The 26,434-nt window shown below is 41.3% G+C and overlaps 1 protein-coding gene across 3 annotated transcripts in view; it reads right to left on the bottom strand.

Moving 5' to 3' along the window:
* The window catches only part of plxnb1b (plexin b1b), a 116,922-nt gene that overhangs the window by 68,270 nt on the left and 22,218 nt on the right, over positions 1–26,434 (bottom strand). For all 3 annotated transcript variants that reach the window (XM_042406154.1, XM_042406152.1, XM_042406155.1), the window contains 2 exons: positions 22,761–22,831; positions 3,147–3,254 (listed from right to left, as the gene is read on the bottom strand). The gene's annotated coding sequence lies outside the window, so the exon portion shown is untranslated. The remainder of the gene's footprint in view (positions 1–3,146; positions 3,255–22,760; positions 22,832–26,434) is intronic.

Below are 26,434 nucleotides of genomic sequence, written 5' to 3'. Positions count from 1 at the left end.
CCACATCTGTGAGTGATGATCCCAAATCTCTATTTACTACTCAGTAGTAGGGAAGAGTTCAGATAAAATACCTGGATTTGTTCAGTTCCAATGCAAACAAATCTCTTATCTAACCGTATATCTCTCCTCACTCTTTCATTAGCAAAGCAGAATGGAAAACAAATAGGTAGCTGGCGTACTTTTAAACAGACCAGCACTGTCACTGGTTACAATAACAGACATCACCATCATCATCTGTAGCAGATTAGATCAACTGTTGCTCATTAACGTTAATTTCATAACAGCTAAATTGAAAAGTTAGTTGTTCTCTGGTTGATGTGCTCTCTGCGGCTGCTGTCTGCATTCACAAAGATTGTTGTTGTTGTAATAATAAAATTCTACTTTGCTCCAGTGTCATTAGTTTCCCAAGTTTTAGTGGGGGTTGATAATAACACACTAAATTCACATGAATTCCGGACATTTTTACAGCTTCCAGAGCAGGACATGACTAAAAATGTTTGGGAACCGCTGGTTTACTTTTTCCTGTAACTAACCTCTCTCCTTACTTTCGTTCTATGTCCACACCTTGATTCACTGCTTCCACTGTATTTACTTGTAAATAATTACACAATCTAACTTGCACAATTTTATGAATCACTGAGTACATCTTAACAATATCTACCAATACCAAGGAAAAAAAAACAAATGACTAATGGGGCTGGAATCAGGATGTTCACTCACCTCTCTAAGCCCCATTTTTACTCTGCTCCTTATTCAAGTCTGGACACCTGGCAGTAAAGATGCAGAAATACCTCACCCATCCCGACCCTCATGCTCTTTCTTCACTCCTTCACCATAAATAGTGCAGCATCTCGGCAGCAGCTCTTGGCATTCTGAGTTAAATGCTCACACAGGGAATGTTTCCCTCTCAGCTCCATCCTCACCTCCTGCTAGGAATATACAGTAAAAGTCTGCACAGCACAGCATGCTTTTAAAAGGTGAACCAGAAGGAACAGGGCTTTAAATTATTTCCGTTACACGAGACAATGGGGAATGTAAAAAATTTAAAAAGGTCTTGCAAATTTATCTATGTTTGAAAAGAGCATGGCTTTTCCCCCCTTCTGGGCAGCACACAGAGGAGGAGGAGGAGGAGGAGGAGGCTGTTTTAGCTGCGGTTGAATATATGCACAATAACGTCAGTGTGTGTGTGTGCTGCTGCTTGTTGCATGGTGATATTGTTTGGATTTTGGTGGTTCTTGCAGTGTTGCTGGGTAGATGTAGTCATATTTTAGGGAGTATTTTGGGCTGTGTGATGGCTGCTAAAAGACATGCTCCCTGTGTATTCATCAAATGACAGCTTTCAGGAACAGAAAGGCTTTCATTTGAAAGGGGCTTTCACACTCTTTCTAGAGCAGCTGGTGACGTTGACAGGCTTACTAACCCGAGCTGTGTATGGCTGATATATGGAACCCAAATGTTTTTTGAGTACTGATCAAATTGTACCTGGAACACTGAAGAGTGTAAACTAAGGGCTGGTTAGTGTTTGAAATGTTCACAGATCTGTTTCCGGAAATACTAGTGACAATATGATACCTGAACACAAGCAGCCTAAACAGTACCTAAAAATAAAATAGATATAAAATTGGCAAACTTTAAAACACAGCAAAATTTTAAAAAAAAATCCAAATTCTAATCCTGTGTCCCTGTGTTCTTGTTATATTCCAAATATACAGTATGTCAAAACAATCATTTTTATTACCTCCTACAATTTATTTTTTTTATAATCAATATCTCCTTTTTTTTCCTTCTTTCCTTGAACTTTTCATGCTCATGTTTGATGGCTGTTTGTGGGTCGTAGCAACTAGCAGAACAACACCGTTGGAGGAAATAAAATCTGAAAGATTTGATTGTTATTCTTGTAACTGTACACCACCCACATATTTACTTTCCTTGGAAGTTCATGACATCACAGAGGCTTAACACACTCCAACTTCTGTTTCACTGTAACTTCAAGGTTTGATACCTACTAAACCTGTTTAGTTGACCTCTTTTAGTTGGCACTGCAATAGTTGTTTTATCTTGTCTACTTATTCTTCAAATCAGATTTTCCCTAATCTAAAATCACATTTTGTCACTTTTAAACTATAACTTATACAGCTGTTTGTTTTAAAACATGAACATAACAAGAACATGCTAGCAGCTGTGTGAGGATGCACTTAGGCACAGTGGTGCTTTGAGCTAAATGCTAACGCCAGTACACTAACATGCTCGCAGTGACAATGACAACATGCTAATGTTTAGCAAAGATAATGTTTACCATGTTCACCGTCTTAGATTAGCCTGTTAGCATGCTAACATTTGCTTTTGTTGTTTATTCACAGAGAGAGAGACATTGAAAAAGCATTTTTTTAAGCATTGATAAAGAAACTCGTGTATCATACAGGCATCAGTATTGAAGCATTTTCAAGTGATACACAGTCCCAGACACAATGAGGAATAAATGGAAGAAGAGAAATAATATATTAGCTGTAGATGATGCTGCAAGGAGGAGAAGAAAAGCAATATCTGCATGTAAGGATTCATGCAGGAGAGTAGTATAAAGTGTGTGTGTGTGTGTGTGTGTGTGTGTGTGTGTGTGTACGCATGTCTGATGTTAAAGAAATCCACAGTCTAGTCCCACACCTCCACTCTTAACAGTCTCATTCATCATTGTGCTCCAGACAGCACAAGGGTCACAAACCCTCCACTCTCTAAACACACACACACACACACACACCTTATTATACAGGAAGGCAGGGGATAACAGCACTCACCGCCTCTGCTCTGAATTCACCCATAGCATCATTCACATCTAAACAAGGTCTGAGTGACCTGACCTTGGAAGGCAGGCAGCAACCAGCACTCTGCTTTCATCTGGCCAGGAGGCAGAAATACAGGTAGGTACACAAAAGCACACAGCCAAGAGGAGCAGCCAGGACTTCTGCTACAACTATTCCACTGATATCAACCCCAATACATCAGAAAATTCTTTTTTATCAAAGCTCAACATTTTCAGCTGCCTCTGGTCTTCGTAACAATCACAGTAGGAAATCAATGATAGAGTGTATCTGTAAAAAGAGGTAGATTCATGTATGGAAAAGATATTGTCCAGTTATTAAAAATCTGACCTGTTCCACAGTGGTCCACATGTGAAAGGAGGGTGTATAGTCCCTGGAAGTGAGGTTGCCAGGTTTGACTTGTGATGACAGGAGAGGGTCACACTCAGTGGTCACTTTCTACAAAGAAGACAGGAAGACAAAACATTTTCCTCAAGTGTGCTGAGTACAGATGTCAGTCAAATAGCACAGACACAGGTGAAAACATTTAAGGTGATTAGCATCTTGCAAGGTGATTAGATATTTACACGGCAACCAATCAACAACTAGTACTCAACAAGGAGGAGGGTAGATGATGGTGCATCATATATGGGATATTAATACATACAGTACAACACATGTTAACTTCCACTTCCCACCTCCTTTGTAGAGATTCTGGAAATGTTCCTTCAGCAGAACAGCATATATCAGGGCAAACAGCACAATCCACCAAAAGCTTTTCATATTTAACTTCTGTTTTACATTCCAAACGCTTGTCTGAGTCTTTTTTTTTTTTTTTTTTTTTTGAGTCTATTTACGGTTGCTGGCTAACATTAGCTGCCAGCTCTCTACAATGGAGGTGGTGCATGCAACATTCACATAACCCATTACTCAGAGCAAGCCAGGCTGAAAAATATTGAAATTTCCTATTAAGATTGTCATTGTAAGCATGCTGATATTTAACTTCTCTATTGCTACTTGGTAATAGACTTTTGTTTTCACATTTGATGGAATTAGGCTAGCAGCTTTCTTCCCTTAAGCTAGGCTAACATTTTCCCAGACCCAAAGTTTCCCCTTACTCAACACACAACTCTAATAGAAGTCCTTCATGGGTTTAACAACATACATAGCTAAATGTTTGACAAAATGTTGTGGTGTTCCTTTAAAACGTCTACATTTTGAAGTGAAAAGCGATCAGTCCCAACATGCAGCATCGCATCCAGCTGCCCCTCTCACACCAGAGCAGGACTCTGGAGCCTGAGCACTGGTTCATCATGTTGGTAATGGGATCAATGAGATTACACAGCATCAGGTACACAGCTGCCCGGGCACTGATAAGCTGGGTGAGGGGTGAGTGTGTGTGTGTCACCACCTCCAACACACACACACACACACACACACACACACACTTCCCATTCAGTGTTATGACAGGCCGCGTCCTCCCAACCACAGGAGGTAAAACCTACAGCTCTCTCTCTCTCCACTCTGGGAGAAAAATCCATAACGTGTTTATCTCACAGAGATAGAGGAGCTACTGCCGCACCTCACCCCTCCATCTGCATGTAATGATGGTCCCGATCAATTCCCAGTGCGACCAGTCCAAACCAAGCCTGGGTAAAGATGAGAAGATGCATTTTTTGGAAAATGATGGGAGGTGGGAGAGTGTATGTGGGGGATGATTAGGAGCTGGGACAGGTCATGGGTTTGATTTATGACTCATCCCCACTGTTGTGGAGCAATCAAAACGCACCAGTGGTCCCATTCTGCATCCATGTCCTCCTCCCTCTGTGGCAGGAAGTGGGAGGCTGGGAAAAACAAGAGTGTGTGTGTATTTATATGTGTGTTTGTGTGTGTGTGTGTGTGTGTGTGTGTGTGTGCGTGTGTGATGGGGGTTGGTTGCTAGTTGGTGAGCAGCTCTCACCCCTTCTGTTCCAATACAAGAGATGGAGGGCGACATTTAGAAAACAATAGGCACCCTCCCAGCCCCCATCACTCTCCTGCTGCTTGCTGTTAGTAATGTGTTTGTGTGGACGCCGAAAAAATGTCAAAGACTAATGGGAACATCCAGTAAAGATGGAAGATATGCACAAACACAGAGAGATGCACACTCTTTTCTTCAGTGTCCGCTAACAGAACTCAGATTTGTCATGCACTCGCTCAGAAATGTTGTCACTAAATAACTTTAAAGAGGAAATATGTCTGAGGATTTAAGCAAGAAGGAGGGATTCCTATGTTTTCTGTCTTTAAAGCTGCTCAGGTTTGGCAGTCTTTAACTCTTACATGGAAACTCCAACTGAGAGCAGCTGGATAGCTTCTCATGTTTGTGGTTGATGATCTAAATGGCTCAACACTCATCACTCATCATGGCTTGATAACCCTTTTACCACAACCGGGGTTGGTCGTCGGTTGAACGCCCAACCCAGGTGCACCAAGAAAATTTGGTAAATCCACGTACATGTATCAACATGCACAGTATATTGTGTGAGCCCACATCAAACACCACATTCCCTTACCACCTTGGTTTAGAAAGGACTTAAAGGACTCCAACATTAGCAAGTAAGGAAGTAAGTATTTGTAAAGCACCTTTCACAGATACAAAATCAAAAAGTGTTTTACATTGATGACAACACTCTATTCAAAATAGCAATGACAACAAACAGGGCAGGGCTGACAAGTTAAAACCACAGCAACAACAAACAAATGACGACAGAGACACAAAAACGAGTACAAAAGTTCCAAAACACAGATGAGGAAATAAACCATACTAAAAAACAAAGTGGAGCCACTATTCAGACAGGCTAACCGAGAGCCTGTCTGAATAAAAATGTTTTCAGCTGCTTCATAAAGATGTCACAAGAGTCGAGGGATTGCAGCGATAAGGGGAGAGCATTCCATAACTTGGGTGCAACAGTTTGAAAAGCACCTTTATCAACACAGCCTTTCTCCACAGAAAACAATATCATATCTTAAATAGGCTGCCCCCAGTTCAACTCAGAATTTCTAATAATACTCACGTGGGATACCATCCCAACTGGTCATTTATCATTTTCTTAATTTCTTCTAGATGTTCTGATGATGAGAAAGGAACCTCTAACTTACTGGACTCTTCCTGTGGTAAAGCCTCCTGTGTGAAGATGGAAGCTGTATATTATCAAAAAAACATGTTACAGCTAACTGGGTCAGGCGAAATCTCAACAGAATAAAAGGTTAGTATAATATTTGCTCAACTCTGAGCTGATTTCCCTGGGATCTGTCAAGAGGTCGTGCTTGGACTGAATGGTGGAAGTACAAAATGTCTCATTCTGTCTAAGCTTTAAAGCTAATAAATGACTGGATTTACTGCCATTAAAATAGTTTCTCTTAGAAATCCCACTCTCTTAAAAGTGAATGTTTAATATGTGTTGTTTCAATGATTGATTTCTTACTATCTGAAAAATACTGTTGTCCTGATACATCTAAACTTAGCACAAAAAGTAAGGAAATTTGTGTTTGGTAGATTATTTCTTTCTTGTAACAATGCTTCTTGGCAATAAATCTTATACAGTTGAAAAGCCTGTTTATTTCCCTTTTAAATGGTGCCACATTTGTAAGGAACATGCATTTGTGGGATGAGCAGCAGCGTTGAGTATATGGGTTGCGCCCATGAAAAATTTGCCAAATCTTTTCTGCCTTCTCTGCTAAAAAGGTAGATATGGGTCTGTCCTGGTGAAGTTGAAAAAAGTTGACCATGTTTTCACTTGCTCCAGGGCTCAGAATCTGAGGTGGAGGAAAAAAAAAAAAAAAAAGCAGATTTCAGACTGACTGGTTTTTAGCTCTCTGTGCCTCGGACAATTTTGACACACACGTGATCAATATGAGCAGTAGTGTCACTGCGCTGTAGTCCCCAGTGGTGTCACAGATGAGGTCCTAGTTAGAAGATCGATAAAGAAGAGTGACTGACACGCACCGACTCACTCCCTTCCCCGCACTGTAGCACATGGGTGGAGATTTGGGTATGGACGGTAGCAACGGTTGATCAGACATGCTGTTAAATTAAACAACTTTATTACTGTTGGTGAAAATTCCTCCCAAAAACAAATTAAGACATCAGGTCCTTTTTTAAAGAAGAACCGAAGTGCTTAGTTAATAAGAATGTTCTGTGATCAATCCAAACATTAATCTATGAAATGAGTGGGAGAAATGTTTACAATTTAATGCCATCTCTCCCCTTTTCCATGAGTGGATCAAGAGCAGAGTTATTATTCCATATGTGTCTTCAAGACATGAATATTATTTATTAGCTAAATTAGCCTTAGCCTGTCCAACTGATCTGTGAGTGATAGAGAACAAGTACATATACACAATTATTTTGGCTATCCGTCAAAAAAAAGTCAAAGTTAAAACCAAACCTACGCCCTCGCTGTAGCATCATCTTACACTGAACACCTTCTACCCATAGAGCGGACACCCCCACTCCTCCAGGTTTCAGCAGGATAATCACAAGGCAGATTTATGTGTGTACGGGTGTGTCTGGCCTACAAATACACAATCAGACAACAATAGACCTCCAGCTGCCGAACGCAACCGCACCCTGACTCTGCCATGGACTATCAACAAACACATCTCTGTTTGCTCTTGTCTACAGTGGCAGGGGGAGAATCTGTCTGCTCTCTTAAAGTTACAGTTCATGACACACTGACACTGATAAACCATCAGATTTCAGCCTTGTTAGTGTCTGATTTAAAGGAAAATGTAGCTTTTAATTTTGCATCTTTACTGTATTTTTTTTCAGGCAAAGTTCCACTACCAGGTACTAGACTTCCATGACCTGGGATAGGATTTACCTATATATACCACAATAATGCATATGCTGAAAAGCTTCAATTCAGCTGTTTTTTTGTAGTTTGGTTGATATTTCATAATCCTTTTTAATGATCTCATTTCTCTTATTTGGGGACATGGCGACATTAAAAAACTGAGTTTCAAAACAGCATCCACTATCAGACAGACTGACAAACCCCTGGTTCAAGTTATCTTAATCACTTATATGGAAATTAAAATTAAATTGAAAACAACCCAAATGTATGGAAGAATTGTCTATTGTGCAGTAAAACTGTGTTTCTGTACAACAGTAAGAAAGGTTGAAGCAGGAAGTTGAACTCTTTCAAATAAGCATGTTAGATAATCTGCTACGGATATGTTTCATTCCTCTCTGTTAGTTTATGTTGGTCCAGCTGCTCTGCTGTAATCTCCTCTGCATTCATGGTCTACATGGGACCAACATTTTGGACCTTGTTATGCGTCAAAGACACATTTTTCTCCTGTGACGATGATGATGACACAGCGCTTGGTCAGAGCAGATAGAGTCCACTCAGATCCATATTAGACATGTTTACACAGAGACCCAAGACCAGCAGCAGTAAAAGGGAACCCTACCCTACTTGATTAGACTGAATATAATTTGGACCCAGCGTGACTCTGGTGCAAGCTTAAATCCTGATTACTAGGACCTGACCCTTTCAAGGGACAGCCTACATGTATGAAGACAGCCTACCAACCAAAGCATATCAGTGTGACTAAAATTAGGTCGGTAAGGGAGTTGTAATGTTGGTTTTGGTTACTTTTCAATGAATTATCCAGCCCTTCTCCATGCTAACACTAATGTAATATTATGTAATATTAGAATATATATACTGTCCACTTTAGTCAAGGCTTTAGACTTACAAGTGCTACTGCTATACCCAACTGGGTCTGGAGAACTCAGCATCCAAATCTGCAAGACCTAATTAAAATGAGGTTCCCTGGCTTCTCACAGTGGGACTTCATTGTGTTGATGTGGTCCAGTCCTGCACCATAGAGAAAAACAGTAGGGGTGCAACGGATCACAAAACTCACGGTTCGGATCGTATCACAGATTTGAGTCACGGATCGGATCGTTTTTCGGATCAGCAAAAAAAAAAAAAAAAGACTAATAAAACTTTGTTTTCCATATATTCTGTAAAACACTTACAGCATGCAACCTTTGCCCATGATCTTAAATGAAAATAACATTCAAGATGTCCAATCTTTAAATAAAATCTTAAAATATATAAAATATTCAAAGTTCAATTGTTAAATTAAATTGCAATATGAAGTATTATACCTTCCTCTTTAGACATGGTAGTGCATGAAACAACAGTCTGTGTCCACATCATTAAAACTTCATAACTTACAAACATGAACATACATCTTGTCCTGCAGCTTGTACTTACAGCAGTTTGTTTACTTTGTCTTAAATGAGACATTAAATTTTGCAATTAATCCACGGTTCACATGTGTGCCGAACCGTGGGGGGGCGAGCCGTACAGATCACGGATCAACTATGATCCGTTGCACCACTAAAAGACAGTGTTTATTTCTTCTTTGTCTGGAACGCACAAGGGGTAGAAAATATTTGGATTGCTTGTATAAAGCTCCAACACAACTCCCCTGTGCTTTATCATACCTCCTCTGCTCCAAGTGTGTGTGTGTGTGTGTGTCCAGGGTGCTGCGGTGGTTATGGGAGTCATATTGAAGGATTGACAGTCTATTTCCACAGTCTCTCCCACACACTGTTATCAGCACAGTGGCCTGACAGCAGCCTAAATACCAGTCATTACTCTGTCCTCCCTGCTGGCCAGCTCAGATAGAGCCACAGAAGCTCTGTGTATCACCATGACTGATGTTACACAAATGTTGACACCAGTGTAGCACTACACATGTAATTACACATTACACAGTAAATTCATGGAGAGTTTAAACTCCATTCTACTTCTTCCAATACTTTTTTTTTTACAATGAGGCTATTTCCAGCAGTTGACAGCTGTAGTGGAGCTGCAGCTTCGGTGTCTCGTCATTCCGTCTTGTGTCTGCACAGCTAGTAAACAGCAGATGAGGATACAAAGTGTATTCGGTTTCACAGGCTGCTGCTCACCGCTCCTTTGGATCTGTGGGCTTTGAAGGAGTCAGGTAACAGATGCACAAGCTGGCAGTAAACTAGAGACCAGTAATTAAACACTCTTACACACACACACACACACATTCACAGACACGCACACACACACAAACATCTAATCAGCATGTTAGCACAAATGTACAGTCACACTGCAGTGCTGCTTCTAATTCCCAAATGTCTTCATTAATTCTTCCTCCCAGCAGTGAGTCCTCTCTGGTTGGGCCTGTTCTCTCCCTGCACTCTGTACAACTACAACTAAAGAAGAGTCACTCTACAACCAATCTGCTTTGCTAATCAGCTTCCTTCAGGCCATGTGCTCACACGGTTCGATCTCCTGTTTCATTCTCTTGTGATCTTCCACAATCAGTATGTTGGCAGGGCTGTTATGGAGCCTCAGCACACCCCTGCTGTGTGAGGGTCAACACACCCCTTTTTAATTGCCCCTTCATGCTCCAAACCTTGTCTGGGACGTCCCATTTGTTATAAAACATGTTTGATAGTTTCCTTGAAAGTCTTGTACTGTGAGCGGTCCAACGAGCCACTCTAGCCATCATCAATACAGAAATTACCATGCAGTAATCTGACATAAGAAAGGTCCCCAACACATGCATCCTGGCAGTTGAAGGCCCCATTTAGACAACATTCAGACTAGGTCTACATTAAACCGGCTAAATTCTAGAATGCTGTTTTCAAGCAAAATCGACATGCGTCCACAGCAGGCGTTTCAACTGGTTTCTGCAAATACCTCCACATTAAAACACCAAAATGGGTAATTGTCCTCCTACTGGGCATGTGCGGAGGACTGATGAGCAAGTCAGCTACAGAAAACCAGCGAATAAGAAACAGTATACTATTTCTATTTCCGCTGCGGCTTCCTGACATTTTGTTTATTGCGAGCAGATTACAACAGTTTCAGCAGAGGAAGGTGGCTAGCTACATTTAACTCTAACCAAGCTGTCAAAGTAGACAATGAAGAGAACAACGCTCGCATGAAGCCGTCCACCATCGTTGTTATTGTCGTTGTGTTTGGTCTTCCTCTTCCAATGAAATGCCTCACTACTGCCACCATCTGTTTTGTTTTCAATATGACAATGTTTCCTCAAAGCTCCATTTTCCCCTTAAACACTACAATGCCAAGCTGGCATTTTCCACATTTACACACTCTAAAAGTCATTTTGGAAAAGCTCTGTTTTTGGAGGAGAAAAACGCAGCGGGGGCCATGGTTTATTGAGGACATGGTCTCAGTGGGGGTGCCATGCAGTTGGCTCCTGTAAAAAAAAACACAGACTCATCCGACAAACAGTTGAACCTTTTACAAGCCCACATTAACTAATATTATCAGACCAGACAATGCAGTGGTGAATCAAATGTGAAAGGAATTACATCCCTGGTCATTTATTCTGTTACATCATAGTAGAGACGCGCCGATTGCAATTTTCTTGGCCGATTCTGATTTTGGACCATTCTGATTTTCTTTCTTTCTAAGAACTATAATTGACAGCATACATAAACATTTTTGTGACTTTTCTGAAATGGAAAATTTAATTGTATGAACTAGTGCTGGGCGGTATGGCCTAAAATTTTATATCACAGTATAATTTGAAGCATGGACAGTAACAGTAAATATCATGGTACATTTGGTTTTCTTAAAATCTCAATATAAATGCATGAACCCCCAAGACTCAGCAGCCAAACATTTCTCCGTTCATTCCTTAGGAGTGGCTGAAATTGTCACTGAAATGAGAATAGCTGGTCCAAAGGTCAGTCCAGCTTAAGTGAGCCTGGTCCATCAGGATAGGCTAACCCATTGTCAATAACTTCGGGGCTAACCCCCTTCACTTTAATCAGCAGATGGCAAGCGAGACACAGGAACTTGTCTTGGGTGGTTGGTGTTTTAAGCGTCTGATTAAGTTTGTTGTTCCAAATGTTTACATGGTTGTTCCTCCTCATATGTGCACCGCAAACGCAAATAGAAAGACAGGGCTGGCAGTAGCAGTTCAGTGAGTCAGCCGTCACACACACAGGTAAAAGGTAGGCGGTGTGTCCTGACCTTTGTCTTACTGTTTATGTTTACTGTCTGTGCTTCTGTGTGCACAACTTGAACGATGGTACGGCACGTGTAAATTTGACCAGTACAAAATCAGATATATGACACTCATTGGGTCACTGGTCAATCGATCGGTGCATCTCAACATCAAAGCTTTATTTCTACTCATGTATTGATTGTTGTGATAAAAGATAAGACTCCCTCATACCACATACTTTCCAGAGCAGTAAAAATCCTTCCTCATATAATCATAAAACTATGTTTAGTCTTTTATTGTCTGATAAGCCTTCAAACTCATGTTCTGTTACTCCAACTGGACTTCCTGGGGCGTAGTTTATCATCTCACCAGTACATGAAGCAACACTTCACCCACATTTTCAGCTGAAGGTGGCGATATGATAACAACTGACATGAATTAATATTTTAATTCACTGCAGCTTTGCTTTGCTCGATGCCAAATGATCTGTAACTTGAGGAAACTTTTTAGCAGTGATGAAAACTCTTAACTTGAAGCAACTACAAATATTTTAGATAAATGGTTCTTAAACTAGGGGTTGGAAGTTGAGGAATACATACAGACAGACGGAGACTCCTTCCATTTTAGATGGTAGTTCTTATCATTATGGGTGTAATCCTCCCTCCAGACACAGTGTGGGTTGCAATGGCAGAGTGGCGCTGGTTGTGTTTCCGCTCGTTGACGCCACGGGAAGTGAAGAGACAGCAGCAGCGATTCAATGTTTATGACTAACTTTGCTGAAAATTTTACTGCTTGGAGCTTTCTCGAGAACCGCTAATCCAAACAACTTCACACTCAACACTGCACTTCCTTGGGTCCTGGGCAATACACCTGCCAGGTATGAAGTCAATCAGATGAACGGTTGTTGAGGAAATCGAAGGACATACATACATACAAACAGAGACTCCTTCTATTTTAGTTAGATGGACCTCTGCCATGATTCATCTCAGCAGTCAGGTTCTATACTGTACAGAGTGTGTGGTCATTTTGACCACACTGCAGCTTTTCCATGCTTGGGTTTCTCTGTCCAAAGCTTAATTGGTCGGTGGTTTAAAGCAAGGAGTGAGCTCCAATTTGTCAACTGCTCAAACCCCCAGAGACCAGTGATAGTGTCTGTGTGTAAATGTGTGTGTAGTGTGGTGGAGGAGGGGAGGGGAGGGGATGGAATGGGTGCAAAATTGGGTGTGTATTGTCCTTTCATCCCCTGAGGTGTGTGTGTGTGTGTGTGTGTGTGTGTGTGTGTGTGTGTGTGTGTGTGTGTGTGTGTGTGTGTGTGTGTGTGTGTGTGTGTGTCAGTGGGTAAGGCCCCCTCCCTCAGGTCGAGCATACCTTATTGATCGGCCTCATGTGTGTTTAACTGTACCTCTGGGTATCATCTGGCCTCTATCCCTAATCTGTCCATTGTCTCTTTCAATCTATTCGTTTTCTTCATCTCATCACTCTACCCCACCAGCCTCTGCTCCATCCATTTCCCCATCGCCCTCCCCTGTATTGCCTCTTTTTTGTCTCTCTCGCCATCTAATTTAGCTTTCTGTCTCTCTGAGTCTTTGGTCTTTCTCAGTCTGTCTATTAATTTAGTCTGTCTTGGATGAATGGAAAGGGGGAGGGAGAACAGAGGTAGAGAACGGCTGGTTAAATGAGAGAGGTGAGGGTATGGGGATACCGTGGAGGATGGGAATTATTGAGATAGAGAGAAAAATAAGAAATGCCTGTCCTGGTTAAGAATTGTCTGGAATGACTTCATCACATCCTGTGGAAATCCAATCAAGCTATCTCAACTAGAAAAAGACACAGCGCACCTTTTGAATTAATATACCCTTTACATAATATAAACATTTTTTTAAAAAATCTTGGAACAGATTGGGAAGCAAGTCCACACAGCTGCTACGCCAAAACCTCAGCCACGAACGAGCAAATAATCAAAACCAAACAACAAAACCACAGCAGAGCGGCAAATGGCACATCCTCTCATTTCAATACATCTGAATAGCAAAAAAGCAGAATGCGATGCAGGCCACGGTTCAACTGAGAATACCTAATTAGGACTGTATCTAAAATGCACAACCACATTTCTTGCAGAAGTGTTTGCTGTTGTTTTTGTTGTCCTTTTTCTCAGGGGTTTGGATACATTTGCATCCACAAATTTGAAATGTGGATTACAAAGATTAAAGTAAAAGCTCTTTGTAGTTTGGGGGTTATATTGTATCATGGAAGCATGTTGAAGATGTTAACAGAGACAAAAAACCTTGTTTCAGCATTTTGCTTTCAAAGTTAAATCACGGTATGGAAGGGAAACCCATGAGTGACCCACTTTTATTCACCTTTTCACAGCACCACCCCCCCTCCCTCTACTTCTGACAGCACAGGATTCAAACATTAAGCGACACACCACCTGCTAAAAGCACTCAACCCTGCCTGAGTCTAATATCCTTCAGGTCTGGAGCATCTTTGAAGAGGAGGGCATTAGAGAGGAGGATATGGAAGTAAATGGAAAAAAAAAAAGCTGCAGGTACCTGAAAGGCTTAAGGCAGTGAGTGAATGTCATGGAAATGGTCAAGCAGTGATTGAGATTCTGCACCCCCGCTCTGCTCGTCCGGGAAGCACAAGACGAATGTAGGTGACTTTAAATTAAAAAAAAAAAAAAAAAAGAGGGCACAATCAGTGAAATGAGTGAGTGGCCTCTACTCTTTCATTCTTCTGTCTCGATGGTGGAAGTCATATGAAGTTCAGGCGTAGTTCATGTGGCTCCTGAGACGAAAATGGAGTCAGGAAAAGAAGACGAGACGACGACTAAATGACATGATTTGATTATATTGTTCTGCTTGCTGCGAGCCGCCTCGCTGCAGGAAAGTCACCTTGTCCCGCTAAGGGTGCAGAGATAAGCGGGGGTCGATTGCACTCGGCATTACATCATTTGTTTGTTTAATGTTTTCATGTACTGTCAAACAGACAGATAAACACAGAAAATGATTTAAAAACACTCAATAGATGGGTTTCCCCATTTATAAGCAAACGAGGATGCTTGTGCAGCAGAAAGAGAAAAAATGACAACTTAAATATGGACATTTTGTGTATTTAGAAAGAAAGCAACTTGCTGGAAACTAGTAAAATGACTGTTTAACAGTGAATTTGTATGTGACACTCATCCTTCCATTTTCAAAACTTTTTTTAACCACACAACACCATTGACTTGAAACATATTCCAGTGGGAAATGGCAACTAGGAGCAGTAATAACGCTAACACAGACGTTAGCTTTACAGGTAGTGAAAAAGAAACTGTGTCTCAAACAATCGACCAGCAGCTCCTCCCTCCCCCCTTAACACCAGTAACGTTAGCATAAACAACAAAAAAATAACATTTATTATATTCATGTGGGAATGCAAATTTTAAACAATGTCCTTAAATCAACAGTCACCCATGTTAACAATCAATAATCGGTTAATCATTAATCATTTATGAAATACGCTGGAGGTTTTTTCATAATAAAAGCATTGTAACCACTATGTTCAACACAAGATCAGAGTATATTAGGGATGTAAAGAACAGATCAAGTAAACACCCAGTTACTTGAATTATAAATTAAATAAGACAAAATAATGACTTCATTAAAACTGCGGAGCTGCCACTCCCATCTGTTCCTGTTCCAACCCAATCCAAAGCATTAAACTGCAAACAGCTGCACAACTTCCTGCTTTATTCAATGACATTAATTAGATCAGACTATGTGTTCTATCTAACAATTAATCCAAGATGCTGCAGCCTTTAACAGTAAATAAACTATAATGTTATCAAATAAATAGAACAGGTTACCCCAGTCTCCTCACTTTATATCAAATATAATGCATATTACATACTACATGATGGACAGAGGGTCTGTCAGGCAGCTGAGTGAAGTGTGCACAGATTACAGGAAACGCCTCAGCTGACAGGATGTACCACTCTGTTGGAAAAAAACTTCTTCTTTTTGGATTATAACAGCGGTTGGCAACCTAGGTGCATTACCGCCACCTTCTGCTTCAGCATGTGGACCAGAGATTAAATCCTACACATTAATCCTGTCTGTCTGATAAACTCAAAGAAAACTACTGCTCCACCCACTTGGCAAGTTCATTAAAGTTTTAATGCTGAGCTCCTGAACTCCAGTCTTCCTAAGTTCTTCCTTCATATATCGTCTTTCTAAAGAAGAAGAGGAAGAAGAAGAGGAAGAAGAAGAGGAAGAAGAAGAAGAAGAAGAAGAAGAAGAAGAAGAAGAAGAAGAAGAAGAAGAAGAAGAAGAAGAAGAAGTAGAAGAAGAAGAAGAAGAAGAAGTAGAAGAAGAAGAAGAAGAAGAAGAAGAAGAAGAAGAAGTAGTAGAAGTAGAAGTAAAAGTAGAAGTAGAAGTAGAAGTAGAAGTAGAAGAAGAAGAAGAAGAAGAGGAAGAAGAAGAGGAAGAAGAAGAAGAAGAAGAAGAAGAAGAAGAAGAAGAAGTAAATGTGCACATATATTGGTATCAGCATCAGCACAAATGAGATGGAAAATATCAGCATATCAGATATCGGCAAAAAATCCAACGTCGTGCATCCCTACTACAGAACATTTTCTGACTTCCTTCATCTTCTGCATTATCGGTTAATATATTTTTAATCGATTAAATTATTAACAGCAATTAATCAACAATTTATTATAATCACTGACACTGACTGATCTATATTCATTATATTAACATGTATGAAAATTCTGCTGTTTCCCCAAAATACACCATCAAATGATATACTGGACTGCTGTGTTTACACACAAAGCTTAATTCATAAGAAACTATGTCCATACAGGATTGAATCAGTATTACTGATCAGCCACACAGGATCGTGAAGAGACTCAGCACAACTGTTGAGTTTTTTTTTTATCTGAAAAATGATAAGCGTAGAGATACCTGCTGTAGCAGCGTGGGGCTGACAGGCTGCAGCTCCACACTGCTCTTATAAAAAGTAGCATCTTTGTCATCAGCAGCATTAGGTCCCAAGGAACAAATGGTCTGCCAGTGTTTTACAGTCCCCAGGAGAATAGATTTATGATTAGCAGCCACTTTCTGAGATGACCACATCCTCCTGGCATACACACACACACACACACACACACACACACACACACACACACACACACACACACACACACACACCAAGTGATAATGGATTCACTGCTGACAGACTTAAAGTCATTAAAGCACTGATTACAAACATCATTACATCCCTCATGGTCACCTCTTGAGGAAAATACTGCTATTTGATGTTTGAGCTTTCAGTTCCCTGAAGGGCTGAACAGACGCTCCTTTAAGTAATTAAAGCTGCACCTAAAGATTATTTTCAGTACTGATTCATCTGCTGACTATCTTCTCTAGTCTAGAAAATACCATTCACATTTGCTTAGACCTCACAGAGATGACAATTTACTGTCATGTATGAGAAAGAAAAACAGCAAATCCTCATATTTGAGATGCTGTAACCAGATAAAGTTTAGATAATAAAGTTCAAACGATTACTGAAAGGAATCGATTAATGGACTGATGGTTGCAGCTCTAAAAGCTCCGGTGCTTCTCATTTGTGACATTGTGTCAGTTTGTAAAAACCTCTTCTCTTCTTCTCTTCACACTCAAACAAGGCGAAGGATGGTCTTTTTTTCCTGACATGACCACATTCAACCATCACTTGACAGGGTCAGCAGCTCATGTGGCTACAGAACAGTTCGTATTCTGTAGCCACCACATCCTGTCATGTTCACAACTGAAACTGCAGACATTTCCACAGGAAGCCTGAAAAGCAGCATTCATTAATCCACAAACAACTGAGAGGACCACTGATGTTAACAGCCAGATACACGGTCTTACACATGGGTTGTTATAATTTGGCTTAAATGATGTAAACGTGGTTCTTAACGCAGAATTTCACTATATACACGATTCAAATGTCATTTCTAATGAAGCCTTCAGTCTGACAACAGCAGATGTAGAAGGAGTGGAAGGCTGATGAATTGATAGATGAGAAATAATCATCTCTGTCTTGCTTATCCTCCTCAGAAAAGGAGAAAGCTCCTGCCTCATGAACCAACACCTTTTTTTACAACAGGGAAAAAATGAGTTTTTGGGGAAAAGCTGCTTTTAACTACAAGCATCTCTTGCACTCGTATGAGACAGGGGGGAGTGGGGGGGTTTCATCATCTCTGTCGTCATTAGCGAGTCTCACCCTTCCTTGAGTCACACTCGGTACATTGACATTTGCTGGCAGCGCTGTTCAACATCAGTCTGAGAAAACATTTTCACTTTGTTGTTTGTTTCATTTCGAGCAGCGGCAGCCAGACAGTCACAGACACACCTCATGGAACAGCCAATAGCTGCCTGTTGCTGATCTTACTTCTAGACCCTACCTTCTTCTGTGTAGACAAGCACTGACTACACACGGTAAGAGTACGTACACACACCAGCGAGTGACCCAACTAACAAATCACAGAGTACTCCACCTGCCAGAATGAAGGAGAAGAGACAAATCTTCAGTTTATCCGTGGACACAGTATGGGCTTGTGTAAGCAGGTCTATTTGGTATCACTCCAGATTCTTTACCAAACCCCCTAATGTGAATTAAGATGTCTGATACGCTTAAAGGCACACTAATCTGCAGCCCCCCCCCCCCCCCCCCCATCTATCCCTCCCAGCACTGGCCTATGTGAGGTGGGTGGTTTTAATGCATGCTCATTCTTCAGCCATAGCATACCACACACGAACCAGATTTATCTTAGCAACAGCTGTTACATCATGTATTTATTGCACTCACACAGCATGTATGGGAATGTTGGACAGAACTTTTCAATCAGGACTCAAATCATTTAGTGTAGCAGACGGAGCCTGGTGTGTGTGTGTGTGTGTGTGTGTGTGTGTGTCCATATGCTGCACTGTCCTCATGGTTGAATCCCACTTTTTTCATTCCATCCACATAATGTTATTAACTAACGTTATTACAGAAATCAACTCTGGGCATTTATGAATCCATTCAGAATTGTAGATAAGAAAAGCAATTGTTAAGTGAATCGATGTTTCCGCATACTTCTAATGATTGCTTTGCTATTTTAGAATTTCCTATGAAATCACTAAAAGATGTTTCAATTGTTCCACTTTGTCAAATACCAAATTCTAGTTCAAACTGTTTTTTTTTTTAACTTATTTTCATCAGATAGCTCCTGATAAACACAACTTTTTTCAATTTTAACAGTTTTTATTTCAGCATTATTTTATTTTATTTGTACTGTTGTTAAGACAACAATTGAAACTGATGCATTTGAGAATAATTTAGCTGATTTTGTTCTATAAAAATGCGTTCATGTTCAGCAAAAAAAGTTGCCTACAAGTACTGAAACTTACTTTGAATGAGAAGCATTCTCTGTAAGAGGCCTGACACAAACAGCACAGTTGTGATAACGGACGCTGGCCTGCAACCAAACTGCAAATCAAACCAAAATAAAATCATGCCTGGATGAAGCCGAACGGAAGATCCGTTTGCGAGTCCTCCTCTGCTTCGTGTATCCATCTCTTAAATCAGATCAGTGTGGTTTCAGGGATTGTGAACGCAGCCTTATCTTCACCTCCGTCGTGTCTTTAAAGCTGTAATCTATCCTTCTGTCTGTGTGCGAAAGCAGCTAAATTGTTAATGACATACTTTGTGTTCTGTGAAACCTAAACATGGATTTTAAAATGACACCATCACACGGTCTGCTTGTTATTGCTATGAGACTTGTCTATGGTAAAGGATCACAAACACACACACACACACACACACTACACACTTGTGCAAACACATACTTCATTGTGCTGCAGTGTTTCCTGTCTACCCTGGCTGATCATTTCCCTATAATCTAATGCTTGGCTGCTCATCTCCATTTGGCCTTAGATATATGTGTGTGTGTGTGTGTGTGTGTGTGTGTGTGTGTGTGTGTGTGTGTGTGTGTCTATGCATGCATGTGTCACAATTATATTTTCAGACCATGAGAACAATAGTGAACCAGTGATTCACTAGAGAGGACAAAAGTCAAAACTAACCTGACTCAAAATCACAAGTATGGAGATATGCGTGTGAATGTAAGTGTGTGTGTGTGTGTGTGTGTGTGTGTGTGTAGGCGATGTGTATTCGAATGTTTTGCATTTAACACAAGGTGAAGTGTATGACCTGAGGAAGCAAATGAGGTCTGTAAATGTTTAGAGAACACTGTGTGTGTGTGTGTGTGTGTGTGTGTGTGTGTGTGTGTGTGTGTGTGTGTGTGATCAGCTGGTTACAGACAGAGAGGTGACACAGTGTTGAGCTACTGGAAGAGAAGAGGGGTGTGTGTGTGTATGCTGACAAACTGAATAAACACAGTCTTAACCCTGCTCCGAAGCAGCCCATAAGTGAAACGTGTGGCCCCGGAGTCTTGTAGACTGAGCCAGTGTTTGCACTTCAATCACAGCCTCAGCTCAGTGTTGAAAACAGGGAGAGTTAATGTGGGCTTGAGGTGGCTCGATGATAACCTCTGAGTAGTTGGAGAGACTAAATATGTCCGTGTCCATTTACAGAAATGCTGGTAACAACACAAAGAGAGCAAGTTAAAGCAGCCTGACAACAAGAGAGCTGGAGGTCAGTTTTCTACATGTGAGTCAGAGTTTCAGCACCAATCACACTCTCCAGTCCGGTCAGAAATATACCTGAAGAGGCAGTAAACATTTAATTGGATGGTTTAATTGGATGATTAGAGAAAATTGCAGTCACAAATATATACCTTCATTTTTAAAAAGGTGGCCTGTTGTGTATTGTTCCACAGAGTTCAAATGTCAAGACAAATTGTGTGTGTATATATACAATTTGTCTGGGTATTTGGGTGTGTTGAAAAGTTCAACGAGACTTATTTTGGTGAACAGTCCACTGCACAGTATTCCTGCTGTAAAGCTCAGAAATAGAGGATATTGTGTCAGTCTCAATGACACTTTAACAGGGTGTATGCTTCCCAAAACAGAGCCTGAGCCTCCTTCCTCCAGCTGAGAGTTGGATGGCGTCTCAAACCACGCGGCTAATCTGCCACCCTGCAACGGCCGGAGCTGAATGATGGGTTTTGGGTTATGTGCAGAAACTGCTGACAGTGGGATGCGACCCTGGGCGTTCAGCTTATTTGAAACAGCTGGCTGGATGTTCGTCCAACGAAAAGAAGTTATGAGAAGACAAACAGTTCACCCACCGACACCAGCCGCCTGATTCAACCACAACAGCTTCCTGGCTTCCCCCTCTCTGGCTTATCCTCCAACCAGGTCCTCCACACAACTCCAGCCTGGGAATAAATAGTCCTGGCTCCAATTTCACAATGTAATCAAAACACTGGGCTTTGTGGGAGCGCAAAAAAGGTTAAGATCCTGGCAGATCGGTGGGACAGAGAGGAGGAAGAGGACTTGGACAGGGAGGAGAATCAAGGAAGGGGGGGATCAGGCGTTAGTTTATGTAACCAAGGTCAGCTGGAGAAAAAACACAATAATCCTTGGCGAAGGCAAAAACAGTAAGAGCACAAGGGAGGAGGGCGGACTGAGGGAAGGAAAATATGAAAACAAACAGATAAAAGTCACAGTGGGGAGGTGTCCGTTTGCATGGCCAGAGCTTCTGGTTTGGCGTGGGGAGGAGTAATTGGGAGCAGCCGCTGACACTTTAAATAGCTGCAGAGTGTGGTGGGATGCGGTTTGGGGGGAAGTGGACTTGACACCGCAGGAGGAGGAAACTCAAATCCTATGAGCCATTGTGTAATTCAGATGAACTGAAGGAAATAATTATAAAAGCTTGAGTGATTACCCCCTAAACACGTCTAGCTATTTTGGTGTAAAATATCAAGCAATGGCCAAAACATCGACTTCATGGCGTGCCGTGGTAGCCTACTGGCTGGGACACACGCCATATGGCCAGTGACGGATTGGCCATCTGGAAATTGGGCAAATGCCAAAAGGGCCGCCTGAATATGGGCTGCTAAGAACGGGTCATTGCAGTGAAATAAATAAATAAGTCTTTGATGATTTTGATTCAAAACGTTATTTTACACATGCAGCTCAAAACATTTTAGATCGTCCTAAATGTGCCTTTTAATAAACACATTCTCCCATGATCCCCTCCATGTAGCCAATGGAAAAGTCAAGACATTGAACTTGTGGCAGACCCAGACCAAGGAGACAAGCAAGACAATGAGGGAAACAAACAAGAGAGAATAGACTTGGACACTGGACTTGTGGCAGAAATTGCTCAATATGACTTTTTTCAGGCGCCCAAAATTCAAACACCTGGAATTGTTTTTCAAGTTTCAAGCTGACGGACAGAGAATGACGATGTAATTGACGAGGTTGCAGAGAAAAGCAAACTCCTTCGTAAGTTAGCTTGTTAAGAACATGAAGGCGAGACATATTTATTATAACGTTATACTGTGGCTGTGGCGCTCTGCCACTCTCTGACTGTGTTCGATGGCTGTTGGCGTACGTTAGCGACTGTAGCAATTATAGTGTGTGTTTGTTTGAGTGTGTGTTGCAAATTTCTGCATTCTAGTCAGTCTGTATGGTTTTATCTCAAGCTTTTTCTGTTAACATTTGAGCGGGGTTGGTGTTGGCTTTGAAAATAGGGCCAGTCTGTTGCAAATGTCAGGGCCGTTTTTTGATCCCAATCCGTCACTTCATATGGCCGCAACGTCCGCGGTTCGAATCCAGCGGCGGACCTTTGTTGCATGTCACCCCCCATCTCTCTCTCTCCCTTTGCCTCCTATCATCCCTCCACTGTCCCTATGACAAAGGCATAAAATGCTCCAAAAAATATATTTAAAAAAGAAAATCCACTTTATAATGATTGAACATGACAATCATTTTTGTACAAGCATTGGCACAAATAGAGACAACTTACCGGTAGAAGTCTACTGCTTATTTCCTGCCATTTCCAATGTCTCCATGTCTCCCACGAGGATTTGTCGAAATCTGAAGGAGGACATTCAGTTAGAAAAGCCACAAAGAGCATTTTTACAACTTTCTCTCCTAAAAGCCAAAAGCATAAATGACAAAGTACAACATCAATGGTCTTTGAGGAATCATAATGTGGAAATAAATGATGAGAGCGGGAGCCAGTGGCTGAAAAATTCTCCTCAACAAAATGAGCTTAAACCATTTGCAAAGCCTGCCATGACTTCTTAATTCATGCTACGCAGGTGAGGGCCTGCGTTCTACAGACAAGGCAGCTTTTGTTCAGTGAAACAACAAAGACCTTGCTGAACATGGCGAGACAAGAGCAGCCACAAAAGTCACCTTTTAAAAGCCTGACAAAGGGCTGCCACAAGGAAGGGAGTCTGGCATAACATGAAACATGACCCCTTTCACCACACATATTCAAAGCCACAACCAGGGATGTTAGGAGACCATCAGAATTTAAAAAGAAATGAAAGTTCTGAAAAAGGAATGCAAAAATGAACTGATGTCTACTTGAAACCCAATACAGAAGCCAAGGGTATGGTTAAATTCACAGCCACCCATTCACACCACCCCTCTCCAGCTAGATGGCTATGCTAGCTAACCTAATTTACTACCAACTCCCAGATATCCACTGAAATAAATACCTGAAATCTTTACACTGCATTCAGAGTCATCATAACATGCTCACAACTCATTTAAGAAGGTGATGTGGGCGCTAACAGTTGAAGTTAGCAACAGTAGCATTCAAACACAGGCAGGTAGCACTAGCATTAGCAGCTAGCGATGTACCGATTGCAATTTTCTTGGCCGATTCTGATTTTTTGTCTTTATAAGAACTTAATAAGAAAGATTTTTTTCTTTCTTTACATATTTTCTTTCTTTCTAAGAACTATAACTGACAGCATACACAAACATTTTTGTAATCTTCTTTAATGGAAAATTCAACTGTATGTTTATATAAAACATTAACTATTTAAATAACTTACATTTCCTCCAAAACAAAATAAACAAAATAAAAAAGAGCACCAGGTTACAGGACCTTCTCTCACTCTCACTCAAACAAATCTCTAAATAAAAAAGTATACCAGGGTGATGGTTTAAGTGTCTGATTAAATTAGTTGTTCCAAAGGTTTTCAAGGTTGTTCCTCCACAGCTTATTACGGGTATTACCAATTGTGAGCTTTGCGTCTTCTTCACTCTAGCTGAAGAACTTCCACACCAATGACATGCTGTGTGTGTGTGTGTGTGTGTGTGTGTGTGTGTGTGGCTGTGTGTGTGGCTGTACTGTCTGTGCTACTGAGTGAGATTGATCAATCAGTCACTGGTTACAGCCGAGCAGCTGAAAACCCTGGTTTTGATCGGTGGCTGATCAATCAGTGCATCTCTATTCCGAAGCAGCCTGGTCCCTAACTCCTCTCGGTTGAAGCCAATTTCTGAAGCCCAAAGTGTTCTTACATACAAGGACATGCATCTATATAGCATTGTTAACAGGCTACCAATGTAAATGGATGATAACTTGAACTTAAAAGTGAGGAAATGTTTTCCTTTTATAAATTTAGTGACGTAAAACCCAAAAGACTTCCATTCATGAACAAGTAGAAATATGATCAAATCTGGGCTAAATGTTAATTTGCAAATGAAATGAATCATTCTTGCACTGGACTGTGTATTCAACATAGGAGACGAATACACGCCCCACTATCTTTATGAATATTTCAAAGTTAGGACAACTGAACAAAAAGACTTAAATTTAATCATCTAAATGCTTTAATCATAGTACAGCCAGACACTCTGAGACAGAATTTTACTAAACTATATTACAAAGCTGCATGACCTGATTTTAGGAAAGAGATGAAATGAAATGAAACCCGAATCCTTCTCAGGCTTTGCAACCCTGCTAAATTCTCATTTTATGCCTGTCCTTCACCACAGGTGTCCTGAAGCTGTAAAGGCAGTATCCTTCCCTTCCCACAGGAGATCCAAATGACAGTCATTGTCTAGGAATGCCGCCCTAATTTGGACGAAGCTCGGTCAAACCTGGAGATTTTCCAATCCGCCCTCAAGGTCGTAAAAAAAAACAAAACAAGTGGTTTTAAACTCTACAACCCTCTGCCAACTGATCCAGGAGCTCCTACCTGTGCCCTGTGGCCGGGATGTGCTGCGTCTTGTTTTGCGGCTGTTCCCTCAGGTGAGAAGCTGGCACTAAGTAACTCATTTATTGTTCCCATTTATCTTTGACCCTGACTGTAAAGGGTGAGGCCTGGAGCTGAGCTGCATGAAGACAAGTTGAAGTTGAAAGGTGCAGAGAGCAGTGTGGTGGAATTGTGGGTGAGACTGATGGACTGATGGGATTGAAGTGACAGGAACAGGAAGGATTGAAGTCTTTGCTCTGATGTTTGTTCCCCTCGGTGAGTTTCCTATTCAAGGATAAAAGCTTGACCTGTATGACACAATGGTTGATCAGGTTGAGCAAACAGGCTGCAGATGAGTTATCAAGGAGCCTGGAGCCCATCTACTCTGAGAACATAGTCGTTACGTTCAGCTTTCGGAGAGTGTAGGCAGTGAAGCTGTGTCCTTCTGCCAATGGCTCTTTTGACGCCAGGCCAAATGAAGAAACCTTATGTAAGAGCACTCACACAACAACAGCCAGGCGCACTCTCTCACGTTAAGGGGGAGACTTGAATCCGGATGCATTTAAGCCTTAATGGCTCCCTTTGTGACCATGAAATGGGACTGTGCCAATTTCAGCCAGGCTTCTCATTGTTAGGAAATGTACAGTGACTCAACTGGTGACATGGCGTGTTCGTTCAACCTTGCCAAAACCAGTGAGTCAGTCGCCAAAAAAGGCGGGCAAATACCCCCCCCCATCCCCCCACCCCCTCACAAACTCTACAGGGAGGGACATGGCACCCAGGAGTCCTCTCAAATGTGTACACTGGTCCAAATTCACAAGAACTTTTTGACAGCACAGAGAGGGGACTGACTCAACCCAAAGCAGCCCAGATTAACCTGGGAAAGAAACATATCAGTGCCACAGCTGGAGGCAGGGAGGCACATTTTCTGTGAACAGCAGATGAGTCCTTCAAAGCAACTAAAACTTTCACAAAAGGGATTCTCGTGAGAAAACAGACTTCAAAAAGAGGCCGTTTCCAGGCATTATAAAGTCCTAAAATTAGTGAGAGCTTTCACCCTCCACTGGGCAATGGTGCTGAATTCTGGTTCACATGATGGCACCACATTTTTTTTTTTTTTTTTTTTTATTTTGAACATTTAGTTTTGACTGTTCAGTGAAACTGGGATATGTACATACCCCAAACACATCAAAAACTTTCACAGAGGGAAATGACACAGCGTCACCAAAACCAACAGTGCCCCCATTCCAGAGGTTGTTAAGCTGTCGGTCTTAAAACTACCATTGACACAGGGCCTTTGGCCACAGCTGCTCTGTAATTAAATACCAGAGATTTCTGCTTTTTTCCCCTCACTGTTCCTTGGAAAATATATACAGGGTCTAAATACAACTCCTGCCCTGCCCTCTCAGGCTAGCTGGCACAGAGCTGATGCCATCCTACTTCATTCCTCAATCCACATCTGCTCATTCCACCTCAGAATGGA

This window comes from Thunnus maccoyii, chromosome 3 (genome assembly GCF_910596095.1).
Source record: "Thunnus maccoyii chromosome 3, fThuMac1.1, whole genome shotgun sequence".
Lineage (NCBI taxonomy): Eukaryota > Metazoa > Chordata > Actinopteri > Scombriformes > Scombridae > Thunnus > Thunnus maccoyii.
Note: the sequence above shows the minus strand (reverse complement) of the source record. Positions and strands in the feature narration are given on the sequence as shown.